The 20498-nt window shown below is 43.4% G+C and overlaps 1 protein-coding gene across 1 annotated transcript in view; it reads right to left on the bottom strand.

Annotated features, from left to right (window-relative positions):
- The window catches only part of unc5a (unc-5 netrin receptor A), a gene marked incomplete at its 5' end in the record, with an annotated part of 423634 nt that overhangs the window by 112167 nt on the left and 290969 nt on the right, over positions 1-20498 (bottom strand). The window lies entirely within an intron of this gene.

Here is a 20498-nt window from a genome sequence, read left to right as displayed (position 1 = left end):
AAATAGCCTAGGTTTAAAATAGGTTTAAAGTGGTTAATGTATGTTTCCTTATATCGTAATTTATATCTGAAAAGTAACTAGTAACAGTAAAAGTACAATATTTGCCTCTGAGATGTAGTGGAGTAGAAGTAAAAGTATTGGAAATTGGAAATACTCAAGTAAAGTACAAATACCTCAAAATTGTACTTAAGTACAGTACTTGAGTAAACGCACTTAGTTACTTTCCACCACTGACCTGGGCATATGTCTCATTCCGGGCGAAAACACTTTTTCAACACTTTTTCCGAAATGGTGAAAATAGCAGATCTACAAGCTCACAACGGGACGCATTTCACGACGCATTGTGAGCTTGTTGTAGATGGGCTATTTTTGTGTGACAGCGTAGAATGACAAAGTAGGGCATTCATTTACGGGCGGATAAAAAAAAAAACTGAAAAAGTTGAAATATGAGGATACAAGGTTTCTGCCCGACGACAAGCAAAGAGCTCCGTCTAAAAAAGTCAGAAAAACATAAACAGTCAAAAACTGAAACCCCAGCTACCGAACGATGCCGAATGATGAAAACACAGCGGTGTATTTCCCTGACAGGGGAGAGGATAACAATCTATATCTCTATACCCACAATGTGCAAATCCATCCTCTACCTCTAGCAAACCCAATGCAAAACCTGCAGCAAGGGAAAAAACAACATGCAAATGCATTTGTACACAGTCACACACACGCACGCACGCACGCGCACACACACACACACACACACACACACCCAAACCAAAGTGTGTTAAAATGAAGGTTTGTTTCTAGTTCTGCCCTGTTTGTTTTCCTTGCGGCAAGCAAATCAGGCGGGTTGTGTGCAGCTGAACGTGAACTCTGCTCTCTCTCTCTGTGTGTGTGTGTGTGTGTGTGTGTGTGTGTGTGTGTGTGTGTGTGTGTGTGTGTGTGTGTGTGTGTGTGTGTGTGTGTGTGTGTGTGTGTGTGTGTGTAGGCATTGGCCTGGCAGGCCCAGCTGTTGACAAACTAATTCTGCACTGGGGAGAAACACTCAAGACCCCAGGGAAATTGGATCCCTGTTACATTACACACACACACACACACACACACACACACACACACACACACACACACACACACACACACACACACACACACACACACACACACACACACACACAGACAGAAACATACACATCAACACACGGTAGCTACTCTGCAAGCACAATAATCATATTTTTTCCTGAACATTGGACATTGGAGTGGGCAGAATGTCTGCCATGTTATGGTGTGGTTAACAAGGCTGGGCTGTGCTCCAGCGCACGCCGTGGATCTGAATAGAACCCTGCAGGTCAGGCGTGGGCCAGACAACCTGCATCACACAGCCAGTGGCGGAAAGCACATTTACTCAAGTACTTGTACTTACGTACAATTCAGAGGTGCTTTTACTTTGTACATTTTTTCGATACTTTGTACTATAACGTTATTCTATTCCACTACATCTCAGAGCAAATGCCCTTTTTACTCTTTTGGACTTTTGGATTATTATTACAAAACACAACATTAACCACTTAACCCATTAAGACCTGGAACTGTGTCATTTTTTTATTTGAGCTAAAAAGCATTATTTTACACTTTGGGCTATTCAAAAATAGCAGATATACAAGCTTGCATTTTTTTTTAAATAGCAGATCTACAAGCTCGTAGCGCGGCACTCGGTGCCGCGCTACGAGCTTGTAGATCTGCTATTTAAAAAAAAATGCAAATCTTTGAATATAAATACTTTTTAAGCGAACATTTTAACTCAAATCTTTGCTTCTGGGGGTCCCTGGAACAACATATTTTGATGGGGGTCTGCGGCCAAATACATATCATTTTGGGGGTCCTTGACATGAAAAAGATTGAGCACCACTGATATAGAAACATACGTTTTTCAGAATACTGTTGAGATTTAGGAGACATGTAGAATCGGCTTCAGGTCTCAATGGGTTAAGCCCAATTATATCTACAAGCTCACAACGTGTCGCGTGGTGAGCTTATAGATCTGCTATTTTCGAACCCCAATTTTGAAAAAAATGCACTTACCACGCCAATACTTTTGTACTTTTTTTCCTCAAGTAACATTTGGAGTACCGGGCCTGTTTACTTGTAACAGTAGTATTTCTACTTTTACCTTAGTGGAAAAAAACCAAACACTGCATCAAACACCGCTGCATGCAGCCCCCCCGTTCCCCCCCATAACGTCTCCCATAACCGTGACAACTCTCACGCCATCACGGCACAGCAAAGCCAATCAAAACCCACGGGAATGGGGGCTGGAAATGGTCGCAATGAGGTTCAGTCGCTTTACCCCCCACACAGAGAGAGAGAGAGAGAGAGAGAAGGCCATTTTTTGCGGGGCTGGGTGCGGGGGTAATTTGGCGGTGGCAGAGGCCCCGGGGTGCTGGTGTCCAGGAGTGATATTGAGAGTGACACTGCGCGGGGTCTAGGGGAAGGTTAGCACACGGCTAATGGGAGAAGAACTAGTAATGAGCCCTCACGGGAGGAGAAAACGGCCATTCCTTCTCTCTCTCTCTCTCCCTTTCTCCCAAATGGAGCCCGAGAGGGAGACCAGAAGAGAATCACCACAGAGCTGCCCCGTGGACTCACGTGCACGCACGCACACACACACTATATGTACGGACACACGTGCACGTACATGTACACATAGGCGTACACACACACACACACACACACACATACACCCACAACCAACTACACACACACGCACGCTCATAAAAATGCAGGCACGCACGCGCACACGCACACCTGCACTCTGATGGGGTCCCATCATAACCCATGGAGATTCAGAGCTCATTAACCCATTGAGACCTGAAGCCGATTCTACATGTCTCCTAAATCCCAACAGTTTTCTGAAAAACGTATGTTTCTGTATCAGTGGTGCTTAATCTTTTTCATGTCAAGGACCCCCAACATGATATGAATTTGGCCGCGGACCCCCATCAAAATATGTTGTTCCAGGGACCCCCCAGAAGCAAAGATTTGAGTTAAAAATGTTCGCTTTAAAAATATACATATTCAAAGATTTGCACACATTTTCACGGATTTTCAAAAATAGCAGATCTACAAGCTCGTAGCGCGGCACTCGGTGCCGCGCTACGAGCTTGTAGATCTGCTATTTTTGAATAGCCAAAAGTGTAAAATAATGCTTTTTTAGCTCAAATCTAGCAATGACACAGTTCCAGGTCTCAATGGGTTAATCGTGGCAGCCTTTCGGTACGGAGGCCAAATCTACACAGAACAGGGGCCGTGGTCCCCGGCGCGCCACTCTGACCCCCCCAGCGTGTCTCCGTGACCCCGCGGCTGCTCACAGTCTTTGGTTAATAAAACATAAGTGAGAGGGCCAGGTGGGATTCCCTATTACCGTATAATGGGCACGCGGTAACGATGCTATTTGCTTTCAGAGTGGGGCGCCCTCGGACATGGAGGCTTCCTAATGGGGGGGGGGGGCCATGAACATTACCCCCCCCGCGACACACAAGTGGGCACTGACTGTGTGGGTGTGTGTGGGTGTGTGTGTGTGTGTGTGTGTGTGTTTTCCCATCCGATTCTGCATATTTATTCACTCATGTCTGCATCGGCATGCTCTCAGCTGATTGCTGGTGCTGGTGGTGTAAGTTGTCAGATTTTTTGCAATTAAAGGAACGCCTATTTTCAACCTTATCTTCATCTAATCGGTCTTCCTCCTCACTCGTGCTCATTATAAGATGGCACCAAACTCACTCTGGGTCTCAGAGGACGAGGAGGACGGTTCAGAAAAACCTGCCTACCAGTGACATCATCAGTAGGCAGATATTTTGCCTACTGAGATATTGATATTGATATTTTAATATTTACTAACCCATTAAGACCTGGAACGCTGTGTCATTTTTTGATTTGAGCTAAAAAGCATTATTTTACACTTTGGCTATTCAAAGATAGCAGATCTACAAGCTCATAGCGCGGCACCGAGTGCCGCGCTACGAGCTTGTAGATCTGCTATCTTTGAAAAATCGAGAAAATGGGTGCAAATTCATATATTTATATTATTTTAAAGCGAACATTTTTAACTCAAATCTTTGCTTCTGGGGGGTCCCTGGAACAAAAATATTTTGAGATGGGGGTTGGCGGCCAAAAACATATCATTTTGGGGGTCCTTGACACGAAAAGGTTTGAGAACCACTGATATAAAACATACGTTTTTTCAGAAAACTGTTAGGATTTGCTAACATGCTAACTTTCCAGGAAGAGAAAGGCTTTCTATTATCTTGGAATCCACATCAATGGTGTCATTGGTAGGCGGGTTTCTCAACTGTCCACAGCCCGCCAACGTAATCAGTTAATTGTCCTGGTTTGGCATTGAGTCGACCCATCCACGTGCCGGCAGGTGCAAGGGGGACGAAACGTGATCGAACGGGGAATTGCAGCGTTATTAATACATCACGTTGGCCCCGCAGATTACCCACAACCCACCCTCTGTGAAATACTCAGACCAGATCAACATCTGCCCCCCCCGACAAAACGCCATGACATTCACCTTCACACTTCCACCAAGTGTTCCACCATTTGCAAGACCCTGCAAAATGGACATGTTCAAACACAGAGATGGTGGTGGGAGCAGGTTGCTGATGATGATGCGTACGCGGAGGGGTTACAAAACAGAAAACACGTAACATAGCAATAACACAACGCAGAAATATCATAATCTATTAACACATCGGGTGCCAGAGGTTTATTAAAATATTATACGTTCAGTGCCTGCATTTCTTTAATCCATATATGTTGATATGTTTCGTGCTGTAGAAGCCCAGACGCGGAAGTGCATGTAAACAAAGCGTGCGTGCGAGACGGCGGAGGGTCCCGACTAACGCCTGGAACAATAATATTCCTAACGCGATCCTCCATTGCAGAGTGATCGCCGATCGAAAACGGCTCACTTCCACCACGTTAAAAAGAAATGGAGATATTAAGCTTTTAGTCAAGGAGTTAACATTGGAGCGGCCGACCGGAAGGATTTTTTGACATGTATCCACAGCCGGCCTCTCCTTCTCAGAGACTCCTTGGATGATCCCAAAGTTTCGTTAGAGCGCCCCCACGTGGGCCCCACGTATATAAAAAAAAATGGGTCAAAAACGGTCCGGACCGTTTATGGCACTCAATGTGTTAAAAGTAAAGGTCCTGTATTCAAAATTGTACTCGAGTAAAAGCACAAAAGTATTGGCCATGAAAATATACCTACAGTACTGAAATCTTTCAAACTTTGTCAAAATCTTTTGAAAATAGCCCAAGGATAAAATAGGGCTTAATTGGTTTATGTATGTTTTATAATAATAATCTGAATCTGCAAAGTAACTTAGTAAAGTAAGTAAGTAAGTAAAAGCACCTCAAAATTGCGCTTAAGTACAGTACTTGAGTAAATGTACTTGGTTACTTTCCACCACTACCCCCTACCCCCCCCCCCATTCCCCTGTCCCCAGGCAGAGATAAATCAAGGGGAAACTGTAGATGCATCACGTCTCTGTCGGTAGGAAACCTCACATGTCCCAGTATCCAGTTACTTTTCAGGATAAAAAATAAATAAATAGCAAAAAAAGTAGCACATCTACAAGCTCGAAACGCAGCGCGAATCTGCTACTCACGATGCTTTTGTACGACGCCGTATGATCAAGTAGGGCATTAACCCTTTGAGACCTGAGGCGATTGTTAAAAATGTTTTCTAAATCCCAACAGTTAACACATATACTGCCAATCCCGAGATATCTCGGGACATTAAATCCACCCGTTACCTGCGGATACCGAGATATCTCGGTTATCCTCTTTGTGTTTAAAAACGATCTGATAGCCGATCGGAGGCTAAGCTAATCTAAGATGGCCGGTGGGGAAACGTCACAGCCACGTCACAGCCAAACGGATATGACGTTTGCAGCCTGTTTTAGCCGCTGATACCACAGAAGAAGAAAAAGAAAGAAAAGTGTAAACATTATGAGGGCTCGTACGTCCGTCGTTGCTGTTTATAAACACCATCCGATCGCGGATTTTAATGGATATAATTTTTTTGTGAACGGTTCAAAAGGCTATAAAACTCAAAAACGCTGGCAGTGGGTGAGTACCTTATGAATAAACTCTGGCGGTGAATCTGTTAAAAAAACAAACAAAAAAAAAAAAAAAAATCGTCATTTTTCAAAAATAGCAGATCTACAAGCTCGTAGCGCGGCACTCGGTGCCGCGCTACGAGCTTGTAGATCTGCTATTTTTGAACAGCCAAAGAAATCTAAAGTGACACAGATGCGTTCCAGGTTAATTTACAAAAAAGTGAAAACATGGAGATACAAGGTTTCGGCCCCCCGACGGCAGCGGCAAACAGCAGTTGATGGTCAATCTCCATGTGAACACTCCAAGGAGCCCCTTTGCACCATTTCCATGACAGCGAAGCGACGCGCTGAATGGAAGATCAAATGAACAGAATAAATTGAGTCAGCCTGCGAAATGGTCTTTTATTTATGTTCTTTCTCCGCGGCTGAAAATCCCCAAACACCCCCCCCCCCCTCTCTTCTCCTTTTGTACATGCGTTGCCACTCTTTTTTTTTGCACCTCACGCCTCTATAACCTCATGCGCACACGCTGTACCTGCTGCTTATTGAATGTTTTCAACCCGTTCGGTCGTTTTAGATTGAACGGGTAGAAAAAGAGCAGATCTACAAGCTCGTAGCGCGGCACCGAGTGCCGCGCTACGAGCTTGTAGATCTGCTCTTTTTGAAAAATCTTGACAATTTGTGCAAATCGTTGAATATGTATGTATTGAAAATGTTTAACTCCAATATCTGCCTCGATACCACTGATATAGCAACCGCACAGCAAAAATGATATGTATTTGGCTGCAGAGCCCCATCTCAAAATATTTTGTTCCAGGGACCCCCAGGAGCAAAGATTTGAGTTAAAGGTATAGGGTAAATGATTGAGTTCTCTATCCTGATTGGATACAATTGGAAATGAAACTGAAACGAAAATGCATTTTCTCTTTTATAAAGAGCTGGAGAGACAAGGAGACTCCTTTTACTGAACAAACACTCTATAGCAATGAGTACTATCCGAATATAGAGCTATTTAACACTTATTTTAACCAAAGAAAATCACTTACCCTACCTTTAAAATGTTTGCTTAAAGAACAAAAAAAAAAATATATATATATATTTTCTAATATTTGCAAATTCTTTTTTAAACACCCTGTCCATTTGTGGGATGTGCTTAGACTGAATTGTGGGCGTGCACTTATGTTCATATATATACGGTGGGGGCGTGGCTGTGCTACGGTGAGCTCGTACATCTGCTATTTTTGAATAGCCAAATGCATCTAAAATGACACAGATGCGTTCCCGGATTGAATGGGCTAATGAAAAATGTGTCCCATAGAGTTTTATACCAAGAGACTGCAGAATCCTGGAAAAGATTGCTGCTATTCGTTTCAAAAATCTTTACACCAACCTACTCTTGCCCTATTGTACAGTATATAGGTCTATAAATACATTATACATAATTTATATATGTATAACTATTTCTAACAGCAAATGAACACTTGTGTGGTTTTGTAAGACAGTTTTTCCAAGTTGCAATGTGACATAGCTCTGTTTACACATTGCTGTATTCCCTTCAATCGTGCATACATTACTTCGTTTTTTATTAAATTGTTTTTATTTATGTTTTTGACACTTGCTTTGGCAATGTAAACATGTTTTCTCGTGCCAATAAAGCTCCTTTGAATTGAATTATTATGCCACACAGCATGTGCACACACGTACAGCAGATAGCTGTGATGTTTCCTGTTTATTTTCCATCCCTCTGCCCCCTCCCCCCTTTTTTGCCTTTCTTCCGTGGAAAACAACGAAACGAGGGAGCTTGCCCGAAAACGAATGTCACTGAATTACACCTGTAAACCTGTGATGTGACAAATAAAACGGATTCCGATTCCTTCCGTTACGTGACAAAAGGCCGCAATGACACAAACATTGGACGTAACAAAAAAAAGCAAAAAGATGGGGGGGAAAAAAAGTGTTTCCACAGGCAATGCTTTCCTTAACCCATTAAGACCAGGAACGTATCCGAGTGCCATATTTACATTTCTTTGGCGGTGCCGCGCTATGAGCTTGTAGATCTGCTATTTTTGAAAAATCGTGACAATTCGTTGCAAAATCTTGGATTATATATTTTTTAAAGCGAACATTTGTAAAATATTTAGTTCCAGGAACCCCCAGAAGCAAAGATTTGAGTTACAAATGTCCACCAAAACATTTTTAAAATTCAAATTTTGCACAACTTTTCATGATTTTTCAAAAACATCGGTGCCGCGCTATGAGCTTGTATATCTGCTATTTTTGAATAGCCAAAGAAATCTAAAAATTACACAGATGCTGCTTTCCCGGTCCTAAAGGGTTAATGGAACCCCAGAGACGGAGTGCACAGCCCAGCGGCCGCACAGCTGCTTTTCAATCATCCAGCACAACGGGTTCTGGGTCAGACGCGCACACACACACACACACACACACACACACACACACACACAGGTTTGTATTACTATACTTGTGAGGACATTTTAGGACAGCGTCGTAAATGGCTGAAACATAGCAGATCTATAAGCTCACAACGAGTCGAGTCGTGCTGCAACTCGCTGTGAGCTTATGAATCAGATCTACAACCTTACGACGAGTTGCGCGGAGCGCATGCTGCGACTTGTTGTGAGTTTGTAGATCAGCTGTTTTTCGCCACACAACTATAAAGGTCCTTACACACCGGGGCGTTTTTTTTCATGCGAATAATATGTTTTTTTTTTAAACCTTATAAAGTCAATGCAAGCTTACATGGAGCGAAAAAGCGAAGCGAAAAAGCGCCTTTTAATTATTCGGAACGAGTCCGAATTTTGCGTATATTCGCATATTCGCCGGTGTGCAACCGCCTTAAGCGTAACATAGGGAAAACTCTAACCCCAACCCCTGAACCCCGATCTCTAAGCGGTCAGAAATGTACACAACACGAGGTACAGTCAGACATTAACCCATTAAGACCTGAGGTCGATTCTTAAAAATGTTTTCTAAATCCTAACATTTTTTTGAAAAAAAAATCTTAACTATTTTTTTTTTATTTTTTTCAAGATTTTTGAATAGTCTAAGAAATCTAAAGTGAGACAGTTCCAGGTCTTAATGGGTTAAGGCTAAAAGGATAACACAAAAAAAAGTCCTAGGGCGGTCCTGTGTATTCAATTAATCAACATGGCATACCAAAACAACACAATAATACATGTCATCGACAGATACAAAACGCTATGTAATGTACAAAGAAGAAAAAGGAACTGTTGGCAGTGAATGACACCTCCTTTCTACGGGAAATTGCGTTTCCCTTCACTTGTGGTGGTGAAGTACACACACTCACACACACACACACACACACACACACACACACAGGGGGACAGTCAGACAATAGCGCAGTGGCAGCCCCCCTATTTGGACATTGCTGTCACAGAGAGTAAAGTGAAGGGCACCCGGCCGCTCTTTAGCGGCCCGGCGGGCGGCCCTGTTTGATGCTCTGTCACTCACACACGCGCCGCGGTCGGCCCACAGATGCGGGGCGGAGATTGTGCGACACCTGTGGCTGCCGCGTCCTTGAGGAAGGGACACAATTACCTCTGAGATCTGCAGGCTGGCCTCTTTCACCCACTGCGCTGTCCTGTCAACCCCACGCACATGCAGTGGTGGAAAAAGTACTCAAATGTTTTACTTAAGTAAAAGTACCAATACTGCAATATAAAAATACTCAGCTACAAGTAAAAGTCCAGAATTCAAAATTGACTTGAGTAAAAGTACAAAAGTATTGGCATCAAAATGTACTTAAAGTACCAAAAGTAAAAGTACTAAATATTTGAAAATAGCCGATCTACAAGCTCACAACGCGTCGCGATGCGACGCGTTGTGAGCTTGTAGATCTGCTATTTTCAAATAGCCTATGCATAAAACAGGGCTAAAGTGGTTAATGTATGTTTCATTATAATCATAGTTTACATCTGAAAAGTAACTAGTAACTAAAGTTTTCAAATAATTGTAGTGGAGTAAAAGTACAATATTTACCTCTGAAATGTAGTGGAGTAGAAGTAAAAGTATTGGAGATTGGAAATACTCAAGTAAAGTACAAATACCTCAAAATTGTACTTAAGTACAGTACTTAAGTAAATGTACTTAGTTACTTTCCACCACTGCGCACATGTGCGCGCGTGTGTGTGTGTGTGTGTGTGTGTGTGTGTGTGTGTGCGCGTGTGTGTGTGTGTGTGTGTTTGTGTGTGTGTGTGTGTGTGTGTGTGTGTGTGTGTGTGTGTGTGTGTGTGTGTGTGTGCGTGCATTACTGTTGCTGTGAGGGGCCAAATGTCCCCACAAGTATAGTCGAATTTGAGAAACAGACATTGTGAGGACCGTTTCCCTGGTCCTCACAATAGAAATGGTTGTTTTTGCTGGTTAAAAAGATTTTTTTGAGATAGGCTTACAATTAGTTAGGGACTATAGGCATTTAGAAGTTAGGTTTAGGGACTGGGGTAGGAGTCATGCCTGATTTATACTTAAAAAACAAACACGTTGCGCTGCATCCCACTGAGCATTTTTTGGGGGCTATTAGACGTCTAAAATATGTCTAAGGGCTAGGCTAAAACCGGGTTATAACTGGTCTAAAAGTGAACGTTTTTTCAACGTCTATTCTTAGCCTAGACGTTGATTAGCTGTTTTGTAAGCGTCTATATTTAGACCGTCTATTCCCCAATTAGTTTTCCCCAAGGGCCAAATTCTGTCTCGGATGCCCGAATTCAGCACGCGCGCAAAGCGTGCGTGCGGGAAAAAAAAATCAATTTGTAAGTGTGTGTGAATTTGATTATTATTATTATTATTTTTTTTCAAAAAATGAAATAATAATAATAATATATTTTTTTTCAAATTTGTTTTTTTATGCCAGGAGTCGTCGCGGGCCGCACAGTTGCCTCTCGCGGGCCGCAAATGGCCCGCGGGCCGCCTATTGGGGAACCCTGGTCTATATCATAGCCGTTGAAATTACGTCTATAATATAAACGGTGTAAATATAGATGCTTAAAAAACAGCTAATCAACGTCAAGGCTAAGAATAGACGTTGAAAAAACTTTCACTTTTAGACCAATTATAACCCAGTTTTAGACGGAGGTCTAATAGACGACTATGGCTCACTGTGGGCATGTAGATCGGCTATTTTCAGCTTGAGAGTTACAACATCACTGTCCTAAAATGTTGATACCCTCACAAGTATAGTAAAACAAATTGTGGGTGTGAGTGTGTGCACACAGTAACAATCCCTAATCTCCAATGTTCACAGCCCGGTGGAAAAGAAAGCCTCGGAACAAGACCGCAGCAGACCCGTTGAGTGAGGGACACCATCTTCAGAGGGTGACACGACCGCCTTTCATCATCACATCTCATTCTGTGCTTTTTGCCACATTGACTATACTAATGGAACATGCATGTCCGACGCTCACGTAATCAGCAACACACTTGAACCGGAGAAGACCTTTCAGGTAGAAAGCAATGATCCTATTCGTTCAGTCCCGTAGGTCACTTTTGATGTATGTGATGCGAGAGCAGGAGTAAAACACCTTGACGAGAGGATTAACCCATTGAGACCTGAGGCCGATTCTACGTGTCTCCTAAATCTCAACAGTTTTCTGAAAAAAACGTATGTTTCTATATCAGTGGTGCTCAATCTTTTTCATGTCAAGGACCCCCCAAATTATATGTTTTTGGCCGTGGACCCCCATCAAAATGTTGTGTTCCAGGGACCCCCAGAAACAAAGATTTGAGTTAAAAATGTTCGCTTTAAAAATATATATATATTCAACGTTTTTCACACATTTTCACGATTTTTCAAAAATAGCAGATCTACACGCTCATAGCGCGGCACTCGGTGCCGCGCTATGAGCTTGTATATCTGCTATTTTTGAATAGCCCCAAAGTGTAAAATAATGCTTTTTAGCTCGAATCTAAAAATGACACAGTTCCAGGTCGTAATGGGTTAAGGAAGGAAGGAAGGCAAAATTCATTTGAAAGAAAGCAAGAAACAAACAAACAAACAAACAAACACACACACACACACACACACACACACCACAGGATTCATGCTGCTCTGGTAAAAGGCTTTCACCTGCTGTGTCTCCATGGTCATTTGATGTGTTTTTCTGTCACATTCACTCAGGCCTGTTATTTATTTATTCTTCAGAAGAACATGGGAGGGTACACAGCCTTTGTACTAATATTCACCGTTACGCGCAGGCTCGCACACAAGACATGCGACTGCATTGCCTTTTAAAACGTCCAATGTGCGCAGTTTGCAAACACACGCACGCACGCACGGCAGTGGCAGTGCAGTCTGTTTTATTCTCTCTTTAGTGGATCAAATCTCTCCAGCTCCGACTATAGCAAGCCTGAGGCGTGGGTACACATTATGTCACATAAGTTATGCATCTCTTGGGGTTGTTTGCACATCTCTTGATTGCATTTTAGTTTTTGTTTTTCTAAGCCTCCCATAGCTCAATGCATGAGAATGACCCGAGCCTATGCTGCCCCTTACACTCAAACCACATCAAAGCAGTTTAGAGCCCCTGCCCCCCACCCGAGCTAAAAAATAAATATATATATGTAGATAGACAGGCCTCAGGCCAACGTTGACATTTTGGCCTGAGGGTGGCGCTAGAGCAAAGGCCAAAATCAGCAGGGTTCATCCTCCAGGGAGAGCATGAAAGAGCAGCGAATGCCATAGAGAACCGAAGTCTGACATCACTGCCGCCAGAGGCCGCTTATTATCCCCCTGGGTCACATGTTATTTCTTCCGTTGAAAATACCACAGGGTCATCTTAGATCACGTCATATAAGAACTGCGCTCCAAGGGCATCAACTGACGGTAAAAGAAAGTACAAATTAATCAAAATCTATCTGATGTTGTCTGACGTTAACTCATTAAGACCTTCTACAAAATGTCTTCTAAATCCTGAAGGTCCTTACACACCGGGGCAATTTTTTCGTGCGAATAATGCGTTTTTTTTTAAAACCTTATAAAGTCAATGGCTCCGTACATGGGGCGAAAAAGAGAAAAAGCGAAGCAAAAAAGCGTCTTTTAATTATTCGGAACGAGTCCGAATTTTGCGTATATTCGCTATATTCGCCGGTGTGTAACAACCTTAACAGTTAAAAAACAAAAAAAAAATATGTTGCTGTCAGTGGTTCCCAAAATTACATGTATTTGGCCACGGACCCCGATCTAAAAATATTTTTAGAAGCAAAGATTTGAGTTAAAAATGTTCGCTTTAAAATACTATATATTCAAAGATTTGCACACACAAGATTTTTCAAAAATAGCAGATCTACAAGCTCGTAGCGCGGCACCGAGTGCCGCGCTATGAGCTTGTAGATCTGCTATTTTTGAATAGCCAAAGTGTAAAATAATGCTTTTTAGCTCAAATCAAAAAGTGACACAGACGCGTAGCAGGTCGTAACGGTTTCATGACATTCAGACATTAAAAGACTTGGTCCTTCAAACGTGTATAAAACGTTTTAACTGAAAATTCCACGCCAGTTATCCATGGCAGGTGTTTTTCTCTCAAACACACACACACACACACACACACACACACACACACACACACACACACACACACACACACACACACACACACACACACACACACACACACACACACACACACACACACACACACACTCGCTCATTCCTTGTCTCTCTCCCAAACACCAGTTTTTGTATTGTTTTATTTTACCTGAACACATTTCTCTCTCTCTCTCTCTCTCTCTCTGGGGTGGGGTAGGGTGCTAATGAGACCATCTGTATCCCCGTACCACCAGCGGACAGCACCCCTCAGTGACATCCGTCTCTGATGGGAGGGCAGTTAGTGTCACATTCTGTCATAAAGCTAGCGCGCTCCGCCTGGCTCTCTGTGTACGCATGTAAATATTTTACTACGCGGATGACTCTATTAAAAGATATATAACAAAGTCATACCCTGCCGTGTCTTTTTTTTGTTGTGTCTCGCCAAGACAGTATGCACGATATCGATGACGCAATTAACCACATGAACCCTAGCTGTCCCTTTTCTGGGGAGAACATTTTGATGAAAATAGCAAGTTGTGAGCTTATAGATTGGCTGTTTTCAGTGTAAATATTTAGAGTTGAGACACAACTAAACAATGATTACTGTGTCCATGGTAAGCTTACATTTAGTACCAAACGTCAGATGATTTCCTGTAATTTTCACTGGGAAGGAAAAAAAAAACATATTTGAATGTATTTATTTATTTGTGGGCTTGCTGTTTTCTTTTCCTTTTCTTAGTTGATTTTTCCTTTGTTGTTGTCATGGCTGTTAGTTCCCACCTGATGTTATGTGGGAGTCCTGACTGCTCCATACCGTACTGAATAACTGCTAGTTTACATAATGTCTTCAGACTAGGACTTAAGTGTAAGATCTGTGAATAACGACAGATGGGTTGTGTATAGGTCGTGTATCCAAAGATGATGATTTGATCTCCCACCTTGGAACAGAACACAGCACAACCCCAATCCGGTCCTTCTCCCTTGGGCTCAACCTTATTCCAGGTGAAGGTATTTGAATTGAATTTCCACAGATCATTGCAGTGCTCTCTCAGACCATCGCTGTAGCCGCCAAATATGTAAAGCTCTCCATTGTGGGCAAAGGATACATGACCTCCGCGTCCTTCTGGGAGAAGCTGTGCAGAAGGCGTGCTCAGCCAGCAGTTGGTCTCTGTGTCAAACACTCTGACGCTGTTTAAGTCGCTGTTTAAGTAGCCCCCAAATACAAACATCTTTGTCCCGATGATGGTGGCAGAGTGACGGGATGAAGCAGGTGGTAGAGTGCCTCTGGTGTTAATTAAAGACCAGAGCATTGTAGTGGTGTCCAACTTGTAGATGTCATTAGTATGTCCATTCCCGATCCATCCTCCATGTATATACATGACCTTCCCAGAGACACAGGCTGAGTGGTCTTCCCTCCCCTCCGGAACAGTCCCAGAAATCTTGGGTTTGAACCATCTGTGATTGTCAACATCAAATGCATAAAGAAGGTTGTCCTGGAATTCCCCATCGACGTCAAACCATGTGTCGTCATCATCCTCCATTATCTCACAATTCACTACCCCCCCCCAGATGTAGATTGTATCTCCTATAAGCACAGCTGTGTGGCCCCAACGCAAAGAGGGGACCTCAAGGGGACGTTTCCTTCTCCCAGTTGTCACTGGAGGCAACTTCATCCAGACCATAGACACTGTGTTGAAGACGTGCACATCAATCTGATCCATGTTGTGGGTCGTCCCGTGATGGAACCCTCCAAAGTGGTACACCATGTCCCCCACTGGCACTGCAGGACAGTAAATCCTTCCTGTTTTCGGATGTGCCAGTTCTCTTTTCAGGGACACCGTCCAGTGCAACATTCTGTCTCTTTGCCTCTGTCTTTTCTGTAGGTCTCTGTCTACTCCTTGAATCTGTCCGTCTCTTCTCTGTATGTCACTTTTGGATTTCTGTGTTTGTATCTAAATACTTTATCTCAATTATCTCTGTGGCAATGTCACATTATATAGGCTACAGCTCTTGTCTGATGTCACTCACAACACATACCATTGGCATGTGTGTACAGTATAACAATGCCGATTTGCACTGGCGTTTCTAATCTGCAAACATTTCTCTCTTAAAATGACATTTCCAATACCTGAAATGTTTAATATGAATATGAGTTCCTATTTATTGGTATCACAAACAGATGTTTCTAGTTTTTAAAGAAAAAAAATCCACATCTTAATTGTTATATGTAGAGGGTACAGGCCTAGTCAGCAAAAAAAAAAAAACGTTACTGATAATGTAGTCTTAAGTCTCTTAGTGTCAACTTTGCTTTCTGCCCGTCACGCTAATGGCCTATGACTTCACACTCCAAGGGCCAATCTCAGATTACTTTTCAGCCTAATTATTCAGAAAACCCCAGACCACAGAAAATCCACTGAATGTTCAAAGTTCAGTTTTTTGGTGTGTAATTGAGGTCATAAACCCCCCCCCCCAAAAAAAAGTTCAAATGAATGTCATAGAACCTTTAATGGGTTAATGTAACTCAATATCATAAACGACACAAACGAGTCAAATGACTCGTTTATTTTTGGAACACAGTTCTTATATGACGCGATTCTATACCCAATGGGATTTTCAATAGAAAAAATACTTGTGTGACACAGAGGATAACAGGGTGACGTCAGGACTCCGATGGCTCTATGGCGATGGCAGCCAGTACAGTAGCTCTTGAGATATCGTTGCTGTCAGATGGAAACCTCATGCTGTATCGCTCTCTTACTAATACTTTTCATTGGTTCAATATGAATAAAACCCACATATACACTTAAAGGGTTAGTTCACCCCCAAAATGACTTTTTTCCTCTATCGATTAGTCACCCCATGGAGACTTGAATTCACGGATATTTTGTAGTTTTTGTCGCATTCCTACAGTAAGCCAATAATTTGATGACCAGCGGACCGGTAGGGCAGCGGTTCCGGTAGGAGACACAAAGGAGACTCTTTGTGTCTCCTACCGGAGGCATCAAATTATTGTCTTAGGAATGCAACAAAAACAAAAGAATATCCATGAATTCAAGTCTCCATGGGGTAGCCTCGGAAACCCAGCCTTTTTTTTTGTTTCAAAAGAAAAAAAGTCTGGGCGAACGGTGCAGGAACGATGGTCTTAGGAACTTGTTAACTCCTAACCAACCAGAGTGCAGAGGGGCGTCGCTCTAAATTTGGTGACGTCAGCCTGCTCAGTGCACAGACCGTGGGAGGGGAGGGGAGGCGGGGACATAGATTGGTGAAGCAATAGGAGGCGCCGCACTGCTCCGGGCGCCTGGGTTTGGATCCGCCCTTCGAGACCATGGATGGGGCTCGTTCTCTCAGTCTACTATGGGGTGACTTATCAATAAAAAAAAAAAGTCATTTTGGGGGTGAACTAACCCTTTAACTGCTTTCACTTTGGGGGGAATGGGGGGTGCCAAAAAAATCTAACTATTTACGCAAGAAAAAACACAAAAAAACGTTTAAACATGGAGATACAAGGTTTCCGCCCCGAAAAGCGACGTTATTTTTTGTTAGGGACCAAAAACGGTGGACAGACCGGCAGTGCCTTCCCCTGGAGCCCTGACGCTGGAGGCTGGAAAGAAGAAAAAAAAAGGGGGGCGGGGGGGGGGGGGGGGACCCACTAATGGCTCCACGAGCACATACTGTAAGCATTTTGTTCCTGTCCCCTCTTTGTATAGGAAGTGTCGCCGTGACCTGAGAGGCTTAGGGCCCTGGATGACTCTTTGTCACCACTGTCTCTCTCCTGGCCCTGACCGCAAGTCTATTCGGTTCTTAAGTCTGACGTAATTTTGTAGTCCGATGTCACGTCCGGGTCCAAAAGGCACCAGCGCCGTCCACTCTTCATTGTAAACAACATGTTGGAACCCGTAAATCTTTTTACAATAACCTCCTTTTTCAGAAATGAACCATTGAGGGTTAATAAGGGTCTTAATGCTAATATCATAGAAGTACAAAGTATTTATTTATTATTATGATTTAACATTATTATTATTAACATTAAAACACTTGGACCCGGAAGTTATTCTAGCGGGGCGCAACGTCACGTCTTAACAATCGAATGGCAGTGGTGGCAGTCAATGAAGGGGGGGAGGGGGGGGGAGTAGATTTAAAAGGGTGGGAGGCAGTGTTGCCAGATTCTGTGAGAGAAACAAGCAACCGGGTCTAGGAAAACCAGCCCAAAAGAAGCGACTATGGGCAACACGAGCACTTTAACATATACATCAGCTATTTGAAAATAGCCGATCTACAAGCTCACAACGCGTCGCGATGCGACGCGTTGTGAGCTTGTAGATCGGCTATTTTCAAATAAAATCTTGCGGGGGAAATTATGATGAGCAGATCTGGCAACCCTGACCATACAAGAGTGACGGAGAAAGGGAGAGATTTGTGGGAAGAAGATGGAGAGAAGGGGAGGGAGAGAGAGAGAGAGAGAGAGAGAGGGGGAGAGAGAGAGAGAGAGAGAGAGAGAGAGAGAGGGGGAGAGAGAGAGAGAGGGAGAGAGAGAGAGAGAGAGAGAGAGAGAGAGAGAGAGAGAGAGAGAGAGAGAGAGGGGGAGAGAGGGAGAGAGAGAGAGAGAGAGAGAGAGAGAGAGGGGGAGAGAGGGGCTGAGAGAGAGAAAGAATCTCTAGTGAAGTAGGGTTGGTGTGTGTGTGTGTGTGTGTGTGTGTGTGTGTGTGTGTGTGTGCGTGTGCGCGCGTGCGCGTGCGCGTGCGCGTGCGCGTGGTGCCGACGTGTCCCTCTCCCATACAGAGCCCCGAGGCTTTAGCCTCAGCCTTTCTCCCACCTCCCACACTCCCTTCGCAGCATGGGAGCCCATCTGATCCGCCATGCCGGGGCCCTCTGCCAGCTCTCATTAAACACTCCAGAGACTTAGACAAAAATACCCAAAGCAGCAGCTCTCTCCGTGTTCACACTTTACCAAGACGAGAGAGAGAGAGAGAGGTTGGGAGGCTCACATTTTGGAGACAAGACGAGAGCATTGTGAGGCAGACGCGAGAACAGGTCCGTGTCTAAACGTGTTGTGACGGGTGTCAGTCTTGCTGTGAATGACAGACACGGTTCGCTATAGAGCCCAACAGCAGGGGAGGCGATTCTGTTGCTGCAGCACCCGCTGCGCTGGGACACTATCAAAAGTATGCCTGTTCTTCCCACTGAAATGATATATGGCCGAGGGCCTTCAGCAATGAAATATATATGTATACTGTAAGGCTAGAGAGCGAGAGAGAGAGAGACTGTGAGCTAAGCAACGGAGAGATAAATTATAGCCTTTCCCACGTTTGTTGGTTCCAAATTTGAATTGATTTGTTTCCACTGTGCATTCATTCTTCTGACAGCGTCGTCTTCTTATCCTCCAAAGGCTGAGCGCTGCAAATCCGAGAGGCTATTGACGAGTTTTAACCCATTAAGACCTGAGGCGATTCTTAAAAAAAAAAAAAAAAAAAAAAAAGTTTTCAAGATTTTTCAAAAATAGCAGATATACAAGCTCATAGCGCGGCACTCGGTGCCGCGCTATGAGCTTGTAGATCTGCTATTTTTGAATAGCCCAAAGACATCTAAAGTGACACAGATGCGTTCCGGGTCTTAATGGGTTAAACAAAAGAGAAGCAGCCCCCGAAAAACATTTTTTTTAAACTAATTCAGCAGTTCTGCAATTCAAAAGATTATTCATCTGCCCACCACCACTGTGTGTGTGGGGGGTTCGAATCCTACGCTGTGCCTCCGGACTTGGCCGGGGCGATCCAAACGCAACACAATTGGTTGTGTCTGTGGGTGGGACGGCGGCGGGGGAGGGCGATCTCCTCGCGCTGCACAAGCGGCACCTACGCTTCTTTTTTGTCCAATCTGTATGGTATTCTATTTCTCCCCAGAGCAAGCTCTATTAGAGCAGTGGTAAAAAAATGGCAGCACTTGCACAGGAGACCCCAGTTCAAATCTTGGGTAGAACAGGAGAGTTATATAGCGCAGCTTTAAGTAAAATGTTGAGGTACATTTACTTTGGTATTTACATTTTTGAGTGGTGCCAGCCACTCCTACACTTGACCGCGCGTGTGGGTCCGTCCGTCCGTCCGTCCGTTTGAGTACGGCCTCAACAGCTGCAGCTGATTGCAACACAAGGATGTGACCAGTTACACTAATTCAAAGGCACAACTCTCTTCACACTGTGTGTGATGATTTTTTTCGTGATTTAATCTTCCTCAGAGCTAAATGTTGTACTTTTCTACTCCACTATTTATCCACAATTATTTGACAGCTTTAGTTACTACAGTAGATTATTAATACATTAAGACCTGAGGCCGATTTTACAAATGTCTTCTCAAACAGTTTTCCGAAAAACGTATGTTGCTATATCAGCGATGCTCAAACTTTTTCATGTCAAGGACCCCCCAAAATGTATTTCGCCACGGACCCCCATCGCAAAATATGTTGTTCCAGGGACCCCCGGAAGTAAAGATTTGACTTTTAAAATGTTTGCTTGAAAAAAAATGACATATTCAAAGATTTGCACAAATCTTCAAGATTTTCAAAAATAGCAGATCTACAAAAGCTCATAGCTCGGCATGAAGTGACGCGCTATGAGCTTGTATATCTGCTATTTTTGAATAGCTAAAGTATGAAATAATGATTCTAGTGGTTAATACAAAATATACATTAACCACTTAAGCCCCGTTTCATACTAAGGCTATTCGAAAAATAGCAGATCTACAATCTCACATCTACAACGTGAGCTTGTTAGATCTGCTAATTAAAAAAACAACAACATTTGAGTACTTTTGAGTACCGAATACCGGGCT

The sequence above is a fragment of the Gymnoscopelus microlampas genome (genome assembly GCF_963454915.1).
Source record: "Gymnoscopelus microlampas genome assembly, chromosome: 18".
In the NCBI taxonomy this organism is placed as follows: domain Eukaryota; kingdom Metazoa; phylum Chordata; class Actinopteri; order Myctophiformes; family Myctophidae; genus Gymnoscopelus; species Gymnoscopelus microlampas.
The sequence above is the reverse complement of the archived record's forward strand: the minus strand, read 5'-3'. Positions and strand labels throughout refer to the sequence as shown.